The sequence below is a fragment of the Akebia trifoliata genome, chromosome 6, assembly GCF_017979445.1.
Source record: "Akebia trifoliata isolate Shusen 1 chromosome 6, ASM1797944v1, whole genome shotgun sequence".
Taxonomy (NCBI): domain Eukaryota; kingdom Viridiplantae; phylum Streptophyta; class Magnoliopsida; order Ranunculales; family Lardizabalaceae; genus Akebia; species Akebia trifoliata.
Genome location: NC_141380.1, coordinates 22560179 through 22580650, shown reverse-complemented (window position 1 = coordinate 22580650; position 20472 = coordinate 22560179). Strand labels below are relative to the sequence as shown.

Sequence of the window (20472 nt, the reverse complement as noted above, 5' to 3'; positions counted from 1 at the left end):
GATGCCATGGCTTTGTATCTAGTGAATAGAGATCCTACCGATGTAGACAGAGTGATTGTTGATTTGATGGCTCCAGACTGCGACTTAGAGCTTCGCCTAAACGTTTCTTATGTTTCACGTAACTAAACGTAACTTCCATGTATTTTTTGCATCTTTATTTTTTGCACACTTGAAATTACAAGGCGTAATTTTCATGTAAAATTATGCAATGAATGGAAAAATAGTTTTTGGTATTATTAGCCTCAGATATTTACTTCTTATTTTGAAAACTATTGTTTTGATACAAATTCTAGATTTTTCTTCATAGGCCGAAAAGATAAATTTTTGAAAGTCTTAAGATTTTTTTATTTTTAAATTTGTAAAATAAAGTTGAAACAAACCAAGTAAATTATTTTTGTTTGCAAAGTAATTTGAGTAAGGCAAGATTAGGATATAAGTAGGTCAAGCCTGAATATATTGTAGTCATTAGGGTAAAAGGTCAAATAGATTATGTGAACCCATTATTCGTTTCTCCTAGATCCTTTAGACTCATCCCCATAATCGAAAAGGTTGGTTTTCAGGAATTTGAGGGGGTTAAGATGAAAGGTTTATATAAAGAGGAGTGATTGGGTAGATTGGAGATATCCAAAAAATTTTTGGCAACTTTTTATTTTTTTGTTTGTTTTTCTTTTATTCTAACAATATTACCATCGATGCTTGTTAAGATTTTCACCGAGTCTAGTTTTCTATCATTTTTGCACATTGATGCCCTTTTTGGGATTTTAATCGTGTCGGTAATTTTTATCTTGCCACAACTAATTTTTTTACTCATAGCGCCCTTTCAGGTTTTCACTGTGCCCTTTCAGGCTGTGTTATATTTATTAATATTACAAAATAAAATAGATACAAATACTTGAGCCCATACAAATTCCCAATGACTCTAGTTGTCTGGTGATTTAAGTTGAGTTAGCAAATCAGAGACTCTACTTTGTAGTTACTCTTCTGATGATTCAATATTGTTTCTAACTAGGTAGTTGCGTTTGCTTTCGAATATCCAATCTGATTTCCCCTCTCATGTCTTCCAGTGACTCTTAAGACTTGGGTCCGACATGCGGACACAAGCTCACTAACCCTAATTGCTCCTAACTACTTCTTTTTGTTGCTGTCAAATGTTGTTTGAATTCCATCATCGCGAACCAGCTGACTTTAGGATCTTACGTTGAACCCTTTACCTGATCGGAAAGGACTTTTATTAGGCTGTAATGTAAGTTATAGCTATGGTTGAAGAATGAATGGATAAAAAGCTCAAAAATAAAAATAAATGCAAGGTAAGGGCCTTGTTATTTTCCTAAAACTACTTTTTGTTTAGAACTTTCAATGATATTATCCTCTCGACTTTCTCTTGGCCTTCGAGATGTGAATTGAACCTAAGATTGAAAATTCTACTGTTGACTTTCTTTTTTGTATTTTTTAGTTGTTCATAGTTTATCCTCATGCGGGCTAGGAGTTATCTGAACTTTTTCTTTTCTTTTGACTATTTTCTTTTTCTCTTGCTTTTCTTTTTGTTGAAAATACCTAGTTATTCTCCCAAATTGCCCAGTGTATTTTCTAGCTTTTCCCAATTCTAGGTGGTCAAAGAAACGATTAGGCTTAAGGGATTTAACTAAGGGATATTTTGGTAAAATGATGAGAAATGAAAAATGATTTCTCTTCCTTTCAAGTATTGGATCTTAGGCGTACTATTTCTTAACTGTGTCAACATTTAGTAACTCAGAAAATACTTCACCATACATTTTTTTGAGGATTAGCTCACCTCCAGACATCACTTTCTTGACTATGATGAGGCTTTCATAGTTCGGCTTAAACTTGCCTCTTGGATTTTCTTGAATTGGGAATATCTTCTTCAGAACCAGATCCACCCAATTGAAAATATATTGGTCTAACCTTCTTGTTGTAAGCTCATGCAATTCACTTCAGATAGAACTATCCATTACATATTACAACAAGTCTTTTCTCTTCAATTAGGTTTAGCTAGTCATATCATGTTCTAACTCATTCAACTTCTTCCAACTCTACTTCTATAAGGACTTTGAGAGAAGCAATTTCTACCTCAATTAGAAGAACTGGCTCCATCCCATAGACAAGTGAAAATTGTGTTGCCCCAGTAGAGGTTCTATAAGCATGGAGGGCAAAGGGGAACATTTCATGCCAATCTTTTTAAGTTATTGCCATATTTTCAATGATCCGCTTGATAAGATAAGATTTTCACAACGAGTTAGAACATGGATACCATTTATGGTATTTTATCTAAAAATCTTCATAGAGCTTCTTCATGTCTTTGTTCTTCATGTTGTGAGCGTTATTTGACACAATAACACTAGATAAGCCATATCTGCAAATGATATTCTGCATCAAGAATCTGATAACTTACATTATCGCAACGTTTGTGTAAAACATGGCTTCCACCCACTTAGTAAAATATTTTTGATAGCAACCAAAATAAATCTGTGACCATTTGACGCTTTAGGATTGATCGGACCAATGACGTCTATGCCCCAAAATGAGAAGCCATGATGATATCATGTTGTGGAGTTCATTTGGTTGTGCATTGATCTTATTGGCATATATCAAACATAAGTGGCATTTCTTGACATGTTGAAAATAGTCTCTCTATTATGGATTAGTAATAACCCATCTTTATTATTTTCCATGCTTACATGTGCCCATTCATGTGACGGCCGCAGACCTCTTCATGGACAACTTCTATGAGACGTTTAGCTTCATTTCCTGCTAAACACCGAAGGAGAACTTCGTCGTGTGATCGTTTGTAGAGTATCCCATTACTTAAGAAGAATTGTCCTGCTAATCGCTGAATAGTTCTTTTTTTGACTTCTGTAGCTTTTGGAGGGTAGGTTCTGTTTTCTAAATAAGCCTTTATATCAAAGAACCATGGAGTTTATACTTCTATGTTCTTTATCTCAATAAGCGAACATCAAGCTGGCTCATCTTGAATCCCTATCTCCAAGGGGTTATTATTGTTTCTTTAGTGACTCTGATTATGGAGGCCAAGATTGCAAGTACATCTACAAACTAGTTTTTAACCCTTGGCATGTAATTGAAAGTGATTCAAGAGAAATTAGTACTTAGCTCTTCGATATACTCATGGTACAATACCAATCTCTGTTTTCATGCATGTCATTCGCCAACAGTCAGGTAGACAACTATACTAGTCTCCAAATACATCGATCTTATCGACTTTCATTTCTACTACTACCTTGAGACCTACTATGAATGTTTCATATTCTACTTGATTGTTTGTACACTGGAAACGTAACCTAATTGCTAAGGGCACATACGATCTGTCAAGCTTCACTAAAATGCCCCGATCTCATTACCCTTTTGATTGACTGCACTATCAAAGTACAATTTCCAACCTGGTTTGTCTTCATTTCCTCCATTTCTATAAAAGGAATGGTTTCATCTGAAAATTTCTTCTTTTAATGGTTCGTAATCTAGAAGAGGGTACTCTACTAAATGGTTTGTGATAACCTGCTCCTTGATTGCCTTTTGCATGACATACTCGATATTGAATTCTAATAGTAATAGTTGTCACTTAGCAATACGATCAATGAGTGCAAGTGTCTCAAAAAAGTACTTCACTTGATCCATCCTAACAATAAGTTGTACTTTATAGCTTAGTAAATATTGGTGCAATCTTTGAGACATCCAAACTAGGATGCAACATGTCTCCTCAAGCGAAGAATACCTTACCTTGTAATCTGTAAACCTTTTGTTGAAATAATATATCGCCCTTTCCTTGCGACTAGTCTCATCATGCTGCCCCAATACACATCTAATGGATGTTTCAAGTACGGAGAAGTACATTAATAGAGGTCTCCCTAAGGTATGGGGAACTAATGTTGGAGGATTCAACATATACCTCTTGATTTTGTCAAATTCCTCTTGGCAGTCGTTGTTCCAGTTTAAAGTCTCATTTTTTCCTTAGGAATTTGAAAATAGGTTCACAAATTGACATGAGTTGTGCGATAAACCTATTGGTATACTTAAATCTTTCTCAAGAAACCTCATATCTCTGATTCTGTCTTTGGTATTGGCATTTCAATGATTGCTTTTGCTTTAAATGGATCTACTTCAATACTTCTTCAGCTTATGATGAAACCTAAGAACTTTCTTGAAATTGCCCCAAATACACATTTTGAATGATTAAGCCTCAAACTGAGCTTTCTCAGACAATCGGAGATTTTGCGTAGGTTGACGAGGTGGTTTACTTTTGAATCAAACTTAGCGATCATACCATCCACGTAGACCTTCATATCTTTATTAATCATGTCGTGAAAAAGAACAATCATGGCTCGTTGATAAGTTACTCCAACATTTTTTAGACCAAAAGGCATAACTATGTAATGAAAAGTACCCTAAGGTGTGATAAATGTGATCCTTTCTTGGTCCTCTTCTACCATCTTGATTTGATTGTAACCAGAGAAACAATCGATAACGAGAACATGTTATGTCCTACTATGTTATCAATAAGCATGTTGATATGCGAAAATGGAAAATCCTCCTTCGAACTAGCTTTATTCAGGTTTCGGTAATCTATGCACATCCTTATTTTGTTATCTTTTTTCAATAGTGGTACAATGTTTATAAGCCATTCTAGATAACTTGATACTACTAAAAATCCTATTTGAATTTATTTTGTAACCTTGTATTTGACTTTGAGAATCCATTCTGGTTTTAATCTCTTGAGTTTCTACTTGATTGACCTTGCATTGGGAATAATGGGTAGATGGTGCATTACAATATTAGTATCAAGCCTTGGCATCTCCTAATAGGACCATGCGAACACATCTTGGCACTATCGAAGGAATTCGATCATTTTCATCTTCTGGGTTGGGGTTAGAAGGGATCTAATTTTGACTATTTTGAGTCATCTTCGAATCCGAGATTTACTAAGTCTATTTCCTCAATATTTGTTTGACACTCTTCTTGATGACGTTCTACAAGTTTTTTCAATTCTTTTGGCACATCGAGATCTTGTGCACCAAACTCTTCCTCAATCTCCATGAAATCAAAATTGAGTTCGAGATTGCAATCATTCAATCCCACAAGCTTTTGATTTTCTGAATTTTTTTTGAGATTTTATTAATGAAGGTGGACCTTCTAAACAAATACCCTACGAGATAACAAGAAACTAACAACATTTTTTTGAAGGCCTTAGTAGCCTCAAAAGTAACTGAGATAATGTCCCAATTGCGAAGAACATTCGTTTCTTTTGTAGGTTAGACTATCGAAAAAGAGGGAGTCTCCATCAACTCAGTTGTGATAACCATTATAGAATCATAATGGTCATGTGATAGTAATACCTCTTTCAAAGGAAGGGTTACAATAGAATTCAATCAATACTTGGTGTGATTAAAAAACCGCCATTGTTGGTGTTATTCATTTTCACGGACTCTCTTTTCCCGAAGTCCTCCCTGAATAAGCTATTGATGTCATCCTCAAGGGATAGCTCATGTTCGGGGAGTACTTCTTGCTCTTTTTGTGGTTGTAGTTACAATTGCTGGTCATCAATTGCGTTGTCATCACTTATCATTGTATAAGTCAGCACGGGGAAAGTCTCCTTGATGTAAGGAACCTTCCCAAGATCCCAAATCTTAGATTCCTAATGCTCTATCCTTGCTAGCTTGAGCTCTTTCTTTTTTGCTTTCATTGCTTGCTTTTCCTTCTAGGTGGGTTTGAAACCGAGGTTGAACCATGGCATGGCTTTCTGGGTAGAAATAAGCCTTGTTCTATCTTGATTTATCTTCCTTAGCCCTTTCCTTGGATAAAATCCAAACTATTTCATCACCCTTCTGATCATCATCACTGTTGGTGAAAATTTTGCCTTCTTGATATATGTACCTTCTGAAATGTAACTAACTGACTCGAATTGGAAGGAGTGATACATGAGTAGTTCACTCGACCCTTTAATATCTATGTATGGCACATCCGGAGATCTATCTATTAACAATATATCATCAATTTGTTAAATGTAACTTAATTATGGGAAAATTTAATTAGTGGGATTTCTAACATTTATTTTGATAAAATTAAAAAACTAAAACTTGCTAATTCATCAATTCATTAAAAAATGGTATGGTTACAAAAGTGGCTCTTCTATGTCTAATGCCCCTTAATTCATAATATTTTACTCACACGAAATGAATGCCCTGATCATATTTAATCCTTTGGGTTTGGAGAAAGATCACTATTGCATATATCACTATTCGATTACTTAAAATTAATAGCCCATTGGAAGAAGACTATAGTTCTTTGGATTAAGTTCGACATTGATGAAATCAATAGTAGTGATCCGCCTCCAGTGGATTTGTAAAATATTTAAATAATGATTTGTTTCATTTTTGGGAAAACAACAAAACACAAAACCAAATGTAGACAACTCATCGAAGGATTGAAATTGATTCCTACTTAATGTTCTATTGTAACAACATAAACAAAACTCATTACTTCTTAACAAAACTTTTAATGGTGAGATATTTATGTGCATGGTCTATAAATCATTGAATGCAATTCATTTTGACACATTAAAGTCTATGAGGTGACCGATCAACAATCCTGATAAATTGAAAGTAGGATATTTGACTAGTGTCTCAAAGCACCAATTATATGCATATTTCCTAGGCCTTTACCATAATTTAGACCCTAGTTATACCTTTATTATCAAATAAGCATGTTTATGCCTCATATCGTCTCATTACCTACTTTATCACATTAGTTTAGCATAATTGCATGAATAATTAATTAAATTAGAAAATTTTGAAGATCGTGTGGTTGATTGTGCAAACTTCGGATCGGAAGGATAAAAATAAACAAAGTGAAGTAATTCAAGTGTGAAATTGAAATGAAAATAGTTAATATTTGGTCCAACTTTCTATTATGACGTTCTGATTGTAATGTTTTGTTTGAATTGTCCAATTGCGTTTCTTTGATCTTCTAATTTTGACTTGTACAGCTGAACACACGATGATCAAATTTTTAAAAAATATATAAATTCACATAATTATGCCTATTTTAACATGATAAATTAGGTAAGCTAATGACATAAGAGAATTGCATGATTATTTGCTAATTATGGTATAATTAAGCTAAGAAATATGATAACTGTCTTAATAAAGTGGGTTAAATAATGGATTCTAAGGCATTGATCAGGCTTGTTTCGTATAAGGTTGTTCTAGTTTTCTAATGTTTTTCATGAAATAGAGGTTTAACTTGCTTTTAGCCTGCATAATAAATAATACATACTTTAGATCATATCAAACACAAGTTCGTAGTTAACACAAATCCATGCAATCGATAAATTAATTTGTTAAGTATTTGTTAACGATATATTAACATCACACATAACAAGATTAAGATTTAAGAAAAACTCTCTCCAACTACTATAAAAAAGATAATTTTAGATAATAAGAAAAAATTCTTAAGAAATATTAAATAAATGTACAAGTTAGATTGGAAAATACAATCCACTAAATTCAAAGGCTGGAATAAGTGTCATCATTTAAAAAGATAAGTCAATTTTTTTTTTAATACGTAAAAATGTTAATATAATTTTTTTAACACTTACTTAATAGTCCATGTGTAACGCATGTGCATGTTCCTAATTATGATAAAAACAAATTCTTACAAAAATAAGTGGTTTAATAAGTAAACCAATTTTGATAAAAATTACGTCAAATAATCGATTAGATCTGAGTTCTAGAACACTTTTTTCGTAATACCAGTCATCGTTAACCTACCCTCATCTTCAACCATTAAGATCTAACACATATTCTCATTAAACCTTCATAGCCCCTAAACAAGATAGAAGTTAATTTTCGAAAGTAGAAGATGATAGACTTTTGGGTATAAAAGGGTTTTCTTTAAAAAATTGAATCCCATGCTTTGAAGAAGGGGTTTGAATATACTTGAAGAAGATTTTATTTTTTAAAATATTCAATGATTTTATTCTAGGGGTTGAAGTTGATGGATTGAAGACGAAGCTATAAAATTTTAGGAGCTTGAAAATGATGGATTTTTTGGTAGAAATATCAAGCATACGATTTGAAGCTATGGATTGAAGACAACCAAGGTTAAAAACCCCATTGAACCCACCTTCATGCTAAACATTAATACTTGCTTTCCTAGCAAAAATACAGTTATTATGAAAAAGAAAGAAAAATAGAATAATTGACTCTCTATCCATAATAATCTAATAAGTAATGCTTCCCGCAATACAAATTAATTGTAAGTAGTAATTAATAATTATTTTTTCCACTAATTGAATATAAGAAGAATAAGGAATGCCACTGAGGTTATTTAATATAAGTTAATTTATATTCCTTCCTACTATTAAGGTTCTTCTTCGATAATGTATCAACTATTCAATCTAGGCTATCACATATCTAACCATGCATGGCATAGAGATCTTACAGTATGCAACAACGAATCGAAGCAATTCATTGGTTTCACATCAAAATACATTTTCGATTCAAATAGTTATCAATGGATAAGAAAGAACTTATCGACTGAATCGAAAACTTTTCTTAATATACCCGGTAATACATATAAGAATTCTCATCATCGAATCTCACCTTTTTTAATAACTCATTGATGATCGAGCAGTAGGTATTTCTCTCAAATTCTCATCCTCATCACTGCCAATAAAGATCTCATCATTAACATCATAGTTGTTGTCCTTCATCACCTCATCGTCATCATCTAATATTATTGTCATGAAGCAAACCTCAACAATCATGGGTAGAATCATGTGGCCCATGTTAGAATATATCTTAGTAATTGAACATGTGAAAGAAGATATGTACATTACCATTTCCTGTTTGATTTCCGTTAAGATGCTCATTCCAGAAAGCATATTAGATATGATCCATATAGATATAAAGTTATATGTTAGGAGAATAGAATTCACTAAGTACGTTTGTATGATTGAGGGAATTTTTACCCCTTGAAGTATATTAGAAACTCCATCTTCTGAGTTAGAGATAATGGAGTTCCTAATATCCTTTAAGATGTAGAAATTTCCTCAATCAAACGAACATACTTAGTGAATTCTACACTCCTAACATATTACTTCACATCTTCGTGAATCATATGTGATATGCTTTTTAGAATAAACATCTCTATAGAAATCAAAGATAATAGTATTACACATCTCTTTTTCACAATACAATGGCTGAGAAAAATTCTAATATGGGTCGTATGACTCTACCCATGGTTTTCGAGGTTTGATTCATAGAAGTGATACAATATAACGACGATGATGGAGAGGAGGTGGTGGAGGAGGACGACACCGATGACAGCGAAGATGACAACAATGAAATCATTATGGATATTAACGTGGACGAGGATTTGAGAGAAATACACACTTCTTGATCATCAATTGGGTCATCTAAAAAAATGAGATTTTATAGTGAGAATTCTTGTATAGGTTCCAAGATATATCTAGAAGAGCATTCAATCGATGAGTTCTTTCAAACTTTCTTTATTGTCTAATTTATATAGCTTCATCTATTTCAAGGTCTTTATATTTTCAATATCTTCCACCCTCATTTGTCTCTCATATTCACAAGCTTGGAGACCCCATCTCAATTTGAGAATTCTTGTGTGTTTCAAAAACACGGTTATAAGTTGGAACCAAATCAGACTTCAATTGAATTTCAAGTTGACTTGACTCAGAGTTAATCATTTGAACCAACTCACTGACTCATCTTGATCTTAACTCAATCGAGTCATGAATCAATTGAGTCCGATTAAAATCTCAACAAACTTCAATTTTATAACAAATATTCATTCCGTTAAAAAAAATCAATTTTAGTCTATCTTAGACTGAAGAACATGTAAAGACTGGATCGAGGTCCTCATTTCGGTCATGTGAACTTGAATGCTGGACAAAAGACATCTCAGCCCTCTAGATTTCATGGTTCAAATTAAGTTTGAAATTTTTTTTTTTTTAAATAATTTTTCTTGCAAAGTCTTGTCTTTCAAAATGGACGACCAATGAACTCCTAAATTGAAAACATAAATCCAACAATATGTGTTTTTTTTTTCTTTTACTCGAACTTGACTAAATGAACATTCGATTCTAATACAATTATCCCCCCCCCCCTTCATTCACACACACACACACACACAGAACCTGAGGGGTCATGCCAACATGAAATCTACTATCTCAAAAGTGATGTTCACCACAACTAAGAATATATCTCGACCATAAAATAACACTAGAGAAATAATATGGATAAGCATTTTACATATGTCAATAAAAAAAATTCTTTCACAATCCGTTGTGCCAAAATGGTCCAATTTATAGAGAAAAATTAATCTTAAAATATTGTCAAATTTAGAGGATGTGTCAAAGATTTGATAGTTAATGCCAAAAGATTTTATAAGTTGTCAAATCTTTCTTGTGGTCATTCTTTTTTCTAGTATACTTCACAAAAGAAATTATAGCACGAAACCATTAGCAACATAACTTAAGAAGCTCAACAATTCAACTGTTAAAAATCAAGCTCATTGAACAATTACGGACATTACACCTCGATGTCACATATTACATGAACTAATGAAAATGAAACGACGAATAAGTAAAAAATATTTATTCTATTTTCAACTAATTTAGGAAATTGTTTATGTCTAATGCGAAAATCAAACCTCACAATAGTAGAAGAATATGCAGTAGAATTAGGGCATGTCAATTATTACAAAGCTCGAAGATCTCATTATGCAAGATCAAGAGAAGTGAACTTCCAAAACATATTGTTAGATCTAGTGAATGTGTGTAAGATTTTGTAATTAATGCCAAAAGATTTTATAAGTTGTCAAATCTTTCTTGCGGTCATTCTTTTTTTAGTATATATCACATAAGAAATTATAGCACGTAACCAATAGAAACATAACTTAATAAGCTCAACAATTCAATTGTGAAAAATCAAGATCATCAAATAATTACATGCATAACAGCTCGATGTCACATGTTGCATGAATTAAGGGAAATGAAGCGACGAATAATTAATAAATATTTTACTCCATTTTAAGTTAATCTAGGAAATTGTTAATTTCTAATGAGAAAATCAAAGCTCACGATCATAGATGAATATATGGTACAATCATGACATGTCAGTTATTATGAAACTCGAGGATCTAATGATGCAAGATGTAGAAAAGCAACCTTAAAAAAATATTGCTAAATCTAGTCAATATATGAAAGATTTGGTAATTAATGCCAAAAGATTTTATAAATTGTCAAATCTTTCTTGTAGTTATCATTTTTTAGTGTACATTACAGAAGAAATTATAGCATGTAACCAATAGTAACATAACTTAAGCAGCTCAACAATTTAATTGTCAGAAATCAAGATTATCGAACAATTATAGGCACGACGACTCGGCATCACATGTTGTGTAGTAATGAAAATGAAGCATTGAATAGTTTATAAATATTTACTCAATTTTAGGATAATCTAGAAAATTGTTAATGTCTAATGAGAAAATCAAAACGCACGGTCGTAGATGAATATGCTATTAAATCATGGCATATTAGTTATTGCGAAACTCAAGGATCTAATGATGCAAGATCAACAGAAGCGACTTTCCTAAAAATATTGTTAAATCTAACTGATGTGTGAAAGATTTGGTAGTTAATGCCAAAAGATTTTATAAGTTGGGAAATCTCTTCTATAGTCATCATTTTTTTAGTATACATTACAGAAGAAATTATAATGTGTAACTAATAGCAACAAAACTAAGAAGCTCAACAATTCAATTCTGAGAAATACAGATCCTCTAACAATTATGGACATGACAGCTTAATGTCACATGGTGCGTGAACTAATGAAAAATGAGATGATGAATAATTAATAAATATTTAGTCTATTTTAAATTAATCTTGAAAATTATTAATATCTAATGAAAGAATCAAACCTCATGATCATAGATGAATATGCTATAGAATAATGACATGTCAATTACTATGAAGCTCGAGGATCTAATGATGAAAGATAAAGAGAAGCGACCTTCCAAAATAGATCAAGTGAAACGGGCTTAAAATGTACCATAAAAATGACTTTATGTTGTAGCATGCATGTCATGTGGATGAACTTAGGAAAAAGAATGATTTTAGCCTTGCATGTAGATGCTCACGTGAAAGAGATTATATGTCACTGATTTGTTGAGGGTAACTTAATTTCTTGGGTAAAATTTAATTAGTGTTATTTTTTACATTCAATATAGATCAAACCAAATGACTAAAATTTGGCCGATTCATCGATTCATTATAAAATGGTGCAGTTAAAAAAAATGAATCTCACGACTCTTGTACGTCTAATGTCCCCTAGTTCATGTATGTGAATTCTAGTTGGCTCAAAATCCAAAGATATTTTGAGACAAGAGAATTCAAAATCCTTTCTTGGATACATGAGATCAATACCTTGATCAAGCCAAATCCTTCGGGTTTGGAGGAAAATTGATGTTGCATAGATTACTATTCCATAACTTAAACTAACCCATTGGAACAAAAATACAGTTCGTTGGATTAAGTTCAACGTTGATGGAATAAATAGTAGTGATCTCGCCCCCAATGGAACTGTTAGAGATTGAAATAGGAAAATGGTGATTTATTTCAAAATGATTTTTTGGAAAAACATCAAGAAATAAAATCAAATGTAGAGAACTCGTCGAAGGGTTGAAATTGTTTCCTACCAAATGTACTCTTGTGAGAATAAAACCAAAACTCGTAACTTCTTAGCAAAGACTTTAATGGTGAGAAATTTCTGTGCATGATCCATGGACCATTGAATGCAATTAGTTTTGACACGTTAAAGTCTATAAGGTGGTCGACAGACATCAAAGCAAATTGAAAGTAGGATATTCTGGCATATGGAGGTCATCCTTGGTTTTCTAAATATTTTTATATAGGTGATTGAAGAGTACGTTAGAACTTTGGTCTAAAATAGTTGATGAATTGAATAAGAACTATAGAACCTAGGTTTAGGAAAGCAATACCTTGAATGTCAATTTTCATAGTAGAAAGCTTATTAGTTATGAAGATCAAGGCATGAGCTTTGCTCATTTTCCTTTAATTGAGATTCACCTTTGCACTCGTGAGGAAGATGTTATTAAGAAATCACGATCACCTCTCATCTATCCTTTACTAACCGACATTTCTAAGCGATGGATCTACAAACTCTTTGATGATTTGTAATACAGGAAATCAATAAAATTTGTATGCCTAGCAATAGAAAATGTTGACAATAAGAAAAATCATTAAAAGACATCTCCAGTCAGTTTTTATAGAGAAGAATAGAAAGATGAGATCAATTTTTCTATATTTTTTAAGGGAAGGAAACCTTTCTTTTAGACAACGGTTTTATGTAACATTTTAGGCATGATGTTCAAGAATGATTAATAACGTTGGTCTTTAAAACACCATGAATGTTCTACTATTAATAACATTTATTTATTTAAACTCTATAAATAAAATAATGCTTAAGTGTAAAATGCCATAATGTTTTCAAAAATGAATGAGGGAATAAAAAAAATGTGGCAACAAAAAGCTCACCTGATTTTTCGAGGTTCATGTTCTCTCTTAACAACAACAACCGATGAAGGTCACCATTCGATTATTCTCTCTCTCTCTCTCTCTCTTACTATTTAGATCTTGGTACTTTCTATCTCTGTTCTCTTCTTTATCATTCCAAAAAAGGAATTTGGAGTTTTTTATTGCAGGATTTCTTTCAAATCGAAGAGTTGAAAGAAACCACCTTAGCATAAAGAGACAAAATGTACCTAGGAATCTAGGATCTTGTCATATTGTTTCTGATTTAATTTCTTGTTGGACTATATTTTGCAGTTTTTCGTTGCCAAACAATCTCTTCGATCGATAAGATATGTTGTTTCCATAATCTCTTGCGGTGGTCTATAGTTCAGTTGTCAAAGTTGATTTCATCATTTTATGCCCAGGAGATTGATTTTCTTTTTTGTCTGTTTTTGTTTTAGGGCTCATGAATTGGGTTTCTTGAAGAATTGAATCACAAGGTGTGTTTCTAAACCCAAATTTCTCTTGATCGTAGGATTTCTTTGTTCTATGATCTGTCATTTATCCAATTTTTATGTCTCAATATTGGTTTGATTTATAGCTTGATGGTTTGAATTCTAAGAAGAAATCTCTCAATTCGATTTATAAGGCATTATGTTTTTTGAATTATAATCTTAGTGGAGTTTTTGGTGGAAAACTATTTGTATGATTCAAGCACACATAATCATTTTCTAAACCCAATGATTATGTTTTTGAATGTTGAGTTGTTGATCTCAATAATTATGTCTCGGAGGCATCAGATATAATTGGAATGTGATAGTTGTTGATTACATTGTAGTTGAAAGGTGTAGTATGAACTGTCGTTTCTTTGCAAATGCAGATCGTTAATGTGATTAAATCTTTTTGTTCTTGACTTACAATCCATCAAAACAAGAACTAAAAAGGTCTTTTTTGATTTTTACACTTGTGACGAAGAGCATTCTATAATCCTAATGATAAATTGCAAGTGGAAGTAGATGCCATAAAAAAAAGATAAGAGGAAAAATAATAAATTGACTAAAAGGTTTGATCAAATGCAAAGCTTTAATAGTTTCCCACCAATCTTAAATGTGATCAAAGAGTCTGTAATGCAACTTTTACTTTTAGTTCTTTGGGTTTATTTTTCTATATTGTGCTAGATAGCCACTCAAAAAAAAAAAAAAAAAAAAAAAATCATTTAAGAATATTGTTCTTTTTAAATTTTCGTAAGTGGGGGTGGTAAAGCTCTATTTTCAAGTTTGATACTCAGAGGTTCACACAAGTCATTCACGTTTCAAGGTAGAATTAGGTTTTTTTTTTTTTTTTTTTTTTTTTTGATAAGTTGAAAATTTAATAAAAAAGAACAAAAAAAATGGGGTCACAGGTGACCAATCCGAGAAGAAATACAAGAAAATGGGAATAACAAGAAGACCAAACACGACTATAGTAGAATCATGAAATTCCAAGATGTGGCACCGAATAGCATAACAAAAACGAACTGCATACCTTTTCTATTTCCTTGCTTTGCAAGACCAAGCTGACTGAGAACATACTCAAGCTCTTTTATTCAGAAGTACATCAATTTATCCTATGGTATACATACAAGTAATTGTATCACATGAAAGACCATTTTTGGGATAGATGAAAGAACACCATAACTGAAAAATAAAAATAACAAATATACTAGAATTTCCATCATATTTAAGAGTATATACAAAAAATAAATAGTTAACCTCAATGTCACAGATAAAAGTGCTTGTGCTGCAAATTATAGTTAATAACATGTTCAATCACTTTAGATCCAATGTAACAACCCAAACACTTCTGTCGTAATTGACATTCATATTGAGTGTAAATCGCCCAATCAGCTGACACTTCAGTTCATGTTAGGAATACAATATATATAAAACTTGTACTTGAAATAATGGATTTTAGGATAAGTGGGTTGTAAGATTTAATATAGGCAGTGCATCTTTAGTAAGTACTCTCCCAGGGATGACATGCTTTTATTTTAAGTATAATAAAAGAAAAGAAAATCTGACAAATGAAAAGTGGGATCGAAGATTTCGTACTAATCGAAGATAGAGATGACAGTAAAATCTGAAAAATGAAGATTTCAGAAAAGAAAATAATTAATGAAGAAAATAAAGAGAAAAAACTTGCAAAGACGTCACTTCTTTTCATAGACAAAGTACTAAAACAATCAAGTTCTAATAATCACGTGATTGTCTAGGTCATATGAAAAGTGTTCTAGTAGCAAAAATTAGATTCACATGCACTTCTTTCCACTTAGATGGGCTTAATCGGTTCTCGCAAAAGTTCACATTTGGGGGTCCGTTATTATTTGTGAAAAAGAATGGAACGATATGATTAATGAGGGTTAGGAATGCTTTGGAAATAAAACGGGAATTTGACCAAAAAAGTAATATAATCCTCAAATCATATGTAAGACTTAGGAGCCAAAGAAAACATTCTAGTTAATTAAAAATCTACTAATTTCCGATTATGACAAGTTGCATTTTCAGACCACACTTAATATTGTAAAATCTTATTGTATTTGCCAAACAAGATTTTGCACAACATACTCAAGTAGTTGTGGAGCTGTATTTTCAGACTATTAACATGCATGTCCATAATTTAAAAAAAAAAAAACTGTGTTATAGCAAGCAAGGTTGTGCTTACCCTCACTTTTACTTATTCCGACTCAATCAACATTGCATCCTCAACTAGGCTATAATCCAAGAGGTAAGATTTCCCTTAAAAGTTTAGGGATGAAAGAATTATAACATCAACATTTCCGAAGTGAGAATGCAAATAGGGAAAAAAACTGATTCATCTTTAAGTACATTTACAAGGAAAAAAACATTTTCTAGAGACAAGAAAACTCGAAGTTGATTTTTAGTGTGGGTGATCTCCAAAATGCGATTCATTAGTTAGTTAACAAAAAATTATTGTACCAAAAAATAGGGTTGTGTGTTTTGCCAAAGGTATAATATCATTGAAATAAATAAGAGGAAGCCTAATGATGCTGGACGATGAGGGGAGAGAAGAAAATGGGGGTTTAGTGAATTTGGTTTAGGATTTTGGGTAAAGATTAAGGATTTGAGATTGGATTTACGATTTAAGTTAGGATAGGGTAAACTCAAAAGGTAAAATGAAAGCAATTATTGTAGGTATGACACAATCCCAATGAAAATGGTAAAAGGTTTGTAGGGTAAGGTTTCAATGGAGAGAAAAAATAAATACCTACCTCGATAGAGAAAACAAATGTACCTTGGACTCACTCTAAAATGGCCTCATACCACAATATTAATGGGAATATCAAAGCTCTATCTTTCTTTTTCTTCGTCATTGAAGAAAATTACAACAAGAAGCAAGTAGTTATAATGTTTTTTAAACCCTAAATCTATTATAAACATCCAACTAAAATAAGGATATCCAATGGTTGTAAACAAAACTTAAAACAACTTAAATAAAACAAAAGTAAAAAATACATGTCCCAATCCCATAACTTTATTTCCCTTGAATTTTCAGCCTATGAAAACTCATTAAAAATCTATAAAAAGTTACCAAATTGCCCCCTAACACCTATGCTAACATCATAGGCTAACAAAACATCAAAATATGCCCAAAAAACATACAATTAAAGTCCTAAAATAGAAATTTAAATAAAAATTAAAATCTACTCTTCAATATTTGATGTCCCCATCACCTAAGATGTGGGTAAGAAACACTTGCATTGAGCCCATTGATACCATGATTAGTTAGCCCACTCATTAACAAACATTACGTTTATCACACTTTTAAATCGGACCTTAAATCGGGACTAGTAGTTTTGAACATCTCAAACTATGGGTAGGTGTAAGATAAAGTACAATGTGTCTCCATGATCTCTAGGGAAACTTGGTTAGCCATGTACACTCTAAACCCTTGTGTGGCTAGAGTTATTCCATGTTCAAGAATACAAAAAAAATATACATCTATAACTACTTTTATCTGCTTTGCTTTGTTGTCTCATTCCACACATGGAGTGAAATAAACAAAGGATACTACAACTCTCAATTAATAGAGTTGGAGATGAAGCTAAGAACTTGGTCCACTCAAACATAACATGTCAGCACTGGTAATTGTAGGCAATAGAAAACAAAAATGTTCCTCAAAACTGTGCTGTTTTGATTGCATTCATTCAAATTTTGTTAGGGAGAGATAAGATTTAGCAGCAGAATGTCTCTTGCCTGTCATTGCACCACTTTAGTTTTGGTTCATCCAAACTCAAATTAGATGATTTACCATTATAAATAATCTTGGTAATTATTCAATTGGAAGGCATGTGTACTTATCATTAAGTGTAATTCAACATATTCGGCAAAGTACATCTCAAATTATAAAAATCCTCATTAGGTTTGCTACCACCTCAACCTCTCACTAAACCCCCATTGTCTCCGTGGAGCACAATAATTATTCAGAAATTAAGAACACAACATATTTTCTTGAGAAATTTGATTGTGTAAGGGCACATAACTAAAGTCTTTTATCCTCTATATACTTTTTTCTTTTCCTTGTCTATGTTTTTAATTTTTCATAAATTTGAAAGCAACTTCAATTTTTTTCCATGATCAAAGGCTTCAAGAATGGATCACTGAACTTCCAAATTCTAAATGTTATTAGAATTTTTTGCTCTCTTGGTCAACCCCTAGGCAAACCAACCTACCAAACAAAATAGCAAACCTAGGAAAAAAAAATTCTTACAAACTCGATCCGTTTTGAAGTGGTAGGCAAACCCAAAATCATACCCGTAAATCAGGAAACGTAAGATAGGTTAATTGACTAAAATTGATTTCAAAAATTGTCTTGGGAGGATGATTAGGCTCACATCCAGCAACATAGGGTCGTACCTTCCCAGTGAAATGTTATGTGTCGACTCTACAGATCTCCTAGGAAAATCTTCCATTTTGTTCATAGAGTTCAAACATCTAATCTAAGCATACAACAATGATTAACATAGCCACACCAGCTACATAATAAAACCTCTAAAACAAAATCCATACAAGGTCTCCATAAAATTTTCCCAAAAAAAAAAAAAAGAGCTGCAGCAGTTGAAATTACCACAAAAACACAATAATTATTTAGAAATTAAGGATTGGAACCTAAATAAGTTTACCTTATCTGGTTGAGGCCTGCAACTACTGATTTGAGCTTCGAGAGCTTTTCATTATCAATTGAAACCCTAAAGTTGGAGAGATTTCAGATTTCAGATGGGGTTTAAAAAAAAATCCAGTTGGCACTTCACCTCCTTATCACCATTTCCCTTTCTCAAAACCAAATCCATCTCTCTCTCTCTCTCTCTCTCTCTCTCTCTCTCTCTCTCTCTCTCTCTCTCTCTCTCTCTCTCTTTCAGAGTTAGAATCTCAATCAATCTGATCCAAAGCTGTAGTTTTCAAGCTCACCTACTCTGCTCAAATCAATAATATTAACACAGACATCAGGGAGAAGAGAAAGACAAACAGATTGTAAACAAATCGCCATTAAAAAGCAGATATAGAGAGATTCTTCTCTTCTGTGATCTCTTAAAACTATAAAGAAAGAAGAAAATGAAGAAATCAACAAAATTCGTTGTTGGAGATACAAAAAATCAACCTGAATCTTTATTTGAGATGAGAGAATCTCGCGAGATGAAAGTAGAAGAAAATTCGCAATCACATTTAGTTATGAGTCCGCTCTCCCAGGAGAGGAGTATACGAACGACTCTTTTAGCCGTTGGATTTTAACAGGTCAGATCTTGGGATTTATAGCCATGCAAGAAATTTGCAACATCACACACCTACTGCTGACAAGGAATCCATATTCCAAATCTAAAGAAATTTGAATCTTTCCCTCTCCATCTCCCAAAATCCTGCCGCAACAACCCTAACCTTTCTGTCTCTATGGCATGGATCGATACCTTTAATTGACGAAAAGTTTAAAAAACAAACATGTTTTGATCTTCAGGTTCAAAAAATTGATCTTTTCTCCCCCTTTTTCTTTTGCTTTGGATCTAATCTGATTTCCATGATTCTCTACATCTTCTCTTTGCGATCTTCGATTTTATTTTATTCTTTTTTTTATTGATCATTGGAATGAGAAAAGAAATTGGATGAAATGTGCAACCTCCACCTTGGTAAAAAAACTAATAATAATTTAAAACTCAAAAAAAAAAAAAAAAATAGAGTCGGAAGTTGTGATTAGCAATCATTGGTTTTTAAACTCGTCCAAGACCGAGAAGTATCACCCGAGTAAACTCGATATCGGAACTGAACGAGATCAACTCACAAAGTATTTTGAGACGATCTCGTATCGTGAGATAAGCGAATCATTTCGGACGATATTTTTCAATATCTCGAACGATACAAACGAGACAGTGCAGAACATGATTAACTCACAAGTTAAATGAGACGTATTGGACGAGATTTTGAAAATCTCGTTTGAGTTAATCGAGACAAATGAATTAAAGCCTCAACCCTTTATTCTTGCACTTCTAAATCGATTTCTTTTTATTTTATATTTTTTTGAATTCATTTTTTAATAGGAATCATTTCTGAATTTTTCATATTGTTAAATGGTTAAAAACCATTGTCCCAATGTCGAACGAGACGAGACGTATCGTCCAAGTCAACTCGGTATTGGAGTTGAACGAGATGAGACGTTATACTAAGTTTAAAAACCATTTTAGCAATAGTAGTCTTTAACTATTACTCGTACTTTCCTAAGCACTTTTCTGTTCGCCCTTTCTTGACTGAAAAAGAGAAATAGAAAATTATACCCAAATGTGTGTGTGTATGTGTGTGTGTGAGAGAGAGAAAGAGAGAGAGAGAGAATCTTGATTTAAG

General features: G+C 32.5%; 1 long non-coding RNA gene across 1 annotated transcript; it reads right to left on the bottom strand.

Moving 5' to 3' along the window:
* Positions 1–4071: 4071 nt before the first annotated feature.
* LOC147400421 (uncharacterized) lies at positions 4072–19772 on the bottom strand. Its single transcript, XR_015179329.1, has 3 exons — positions 19244–19772; positions 18768–19058; positions 4072–15194 (listed from the first exon to the last, which is right to left on the bottom strand). It is a non-coding gene; the product is annotated as an uncharacterized LOC147400421 (long non-coding RNA).
* Between the last annotated feature and the right edge of the window lie 700 nt (positions 19773–20472).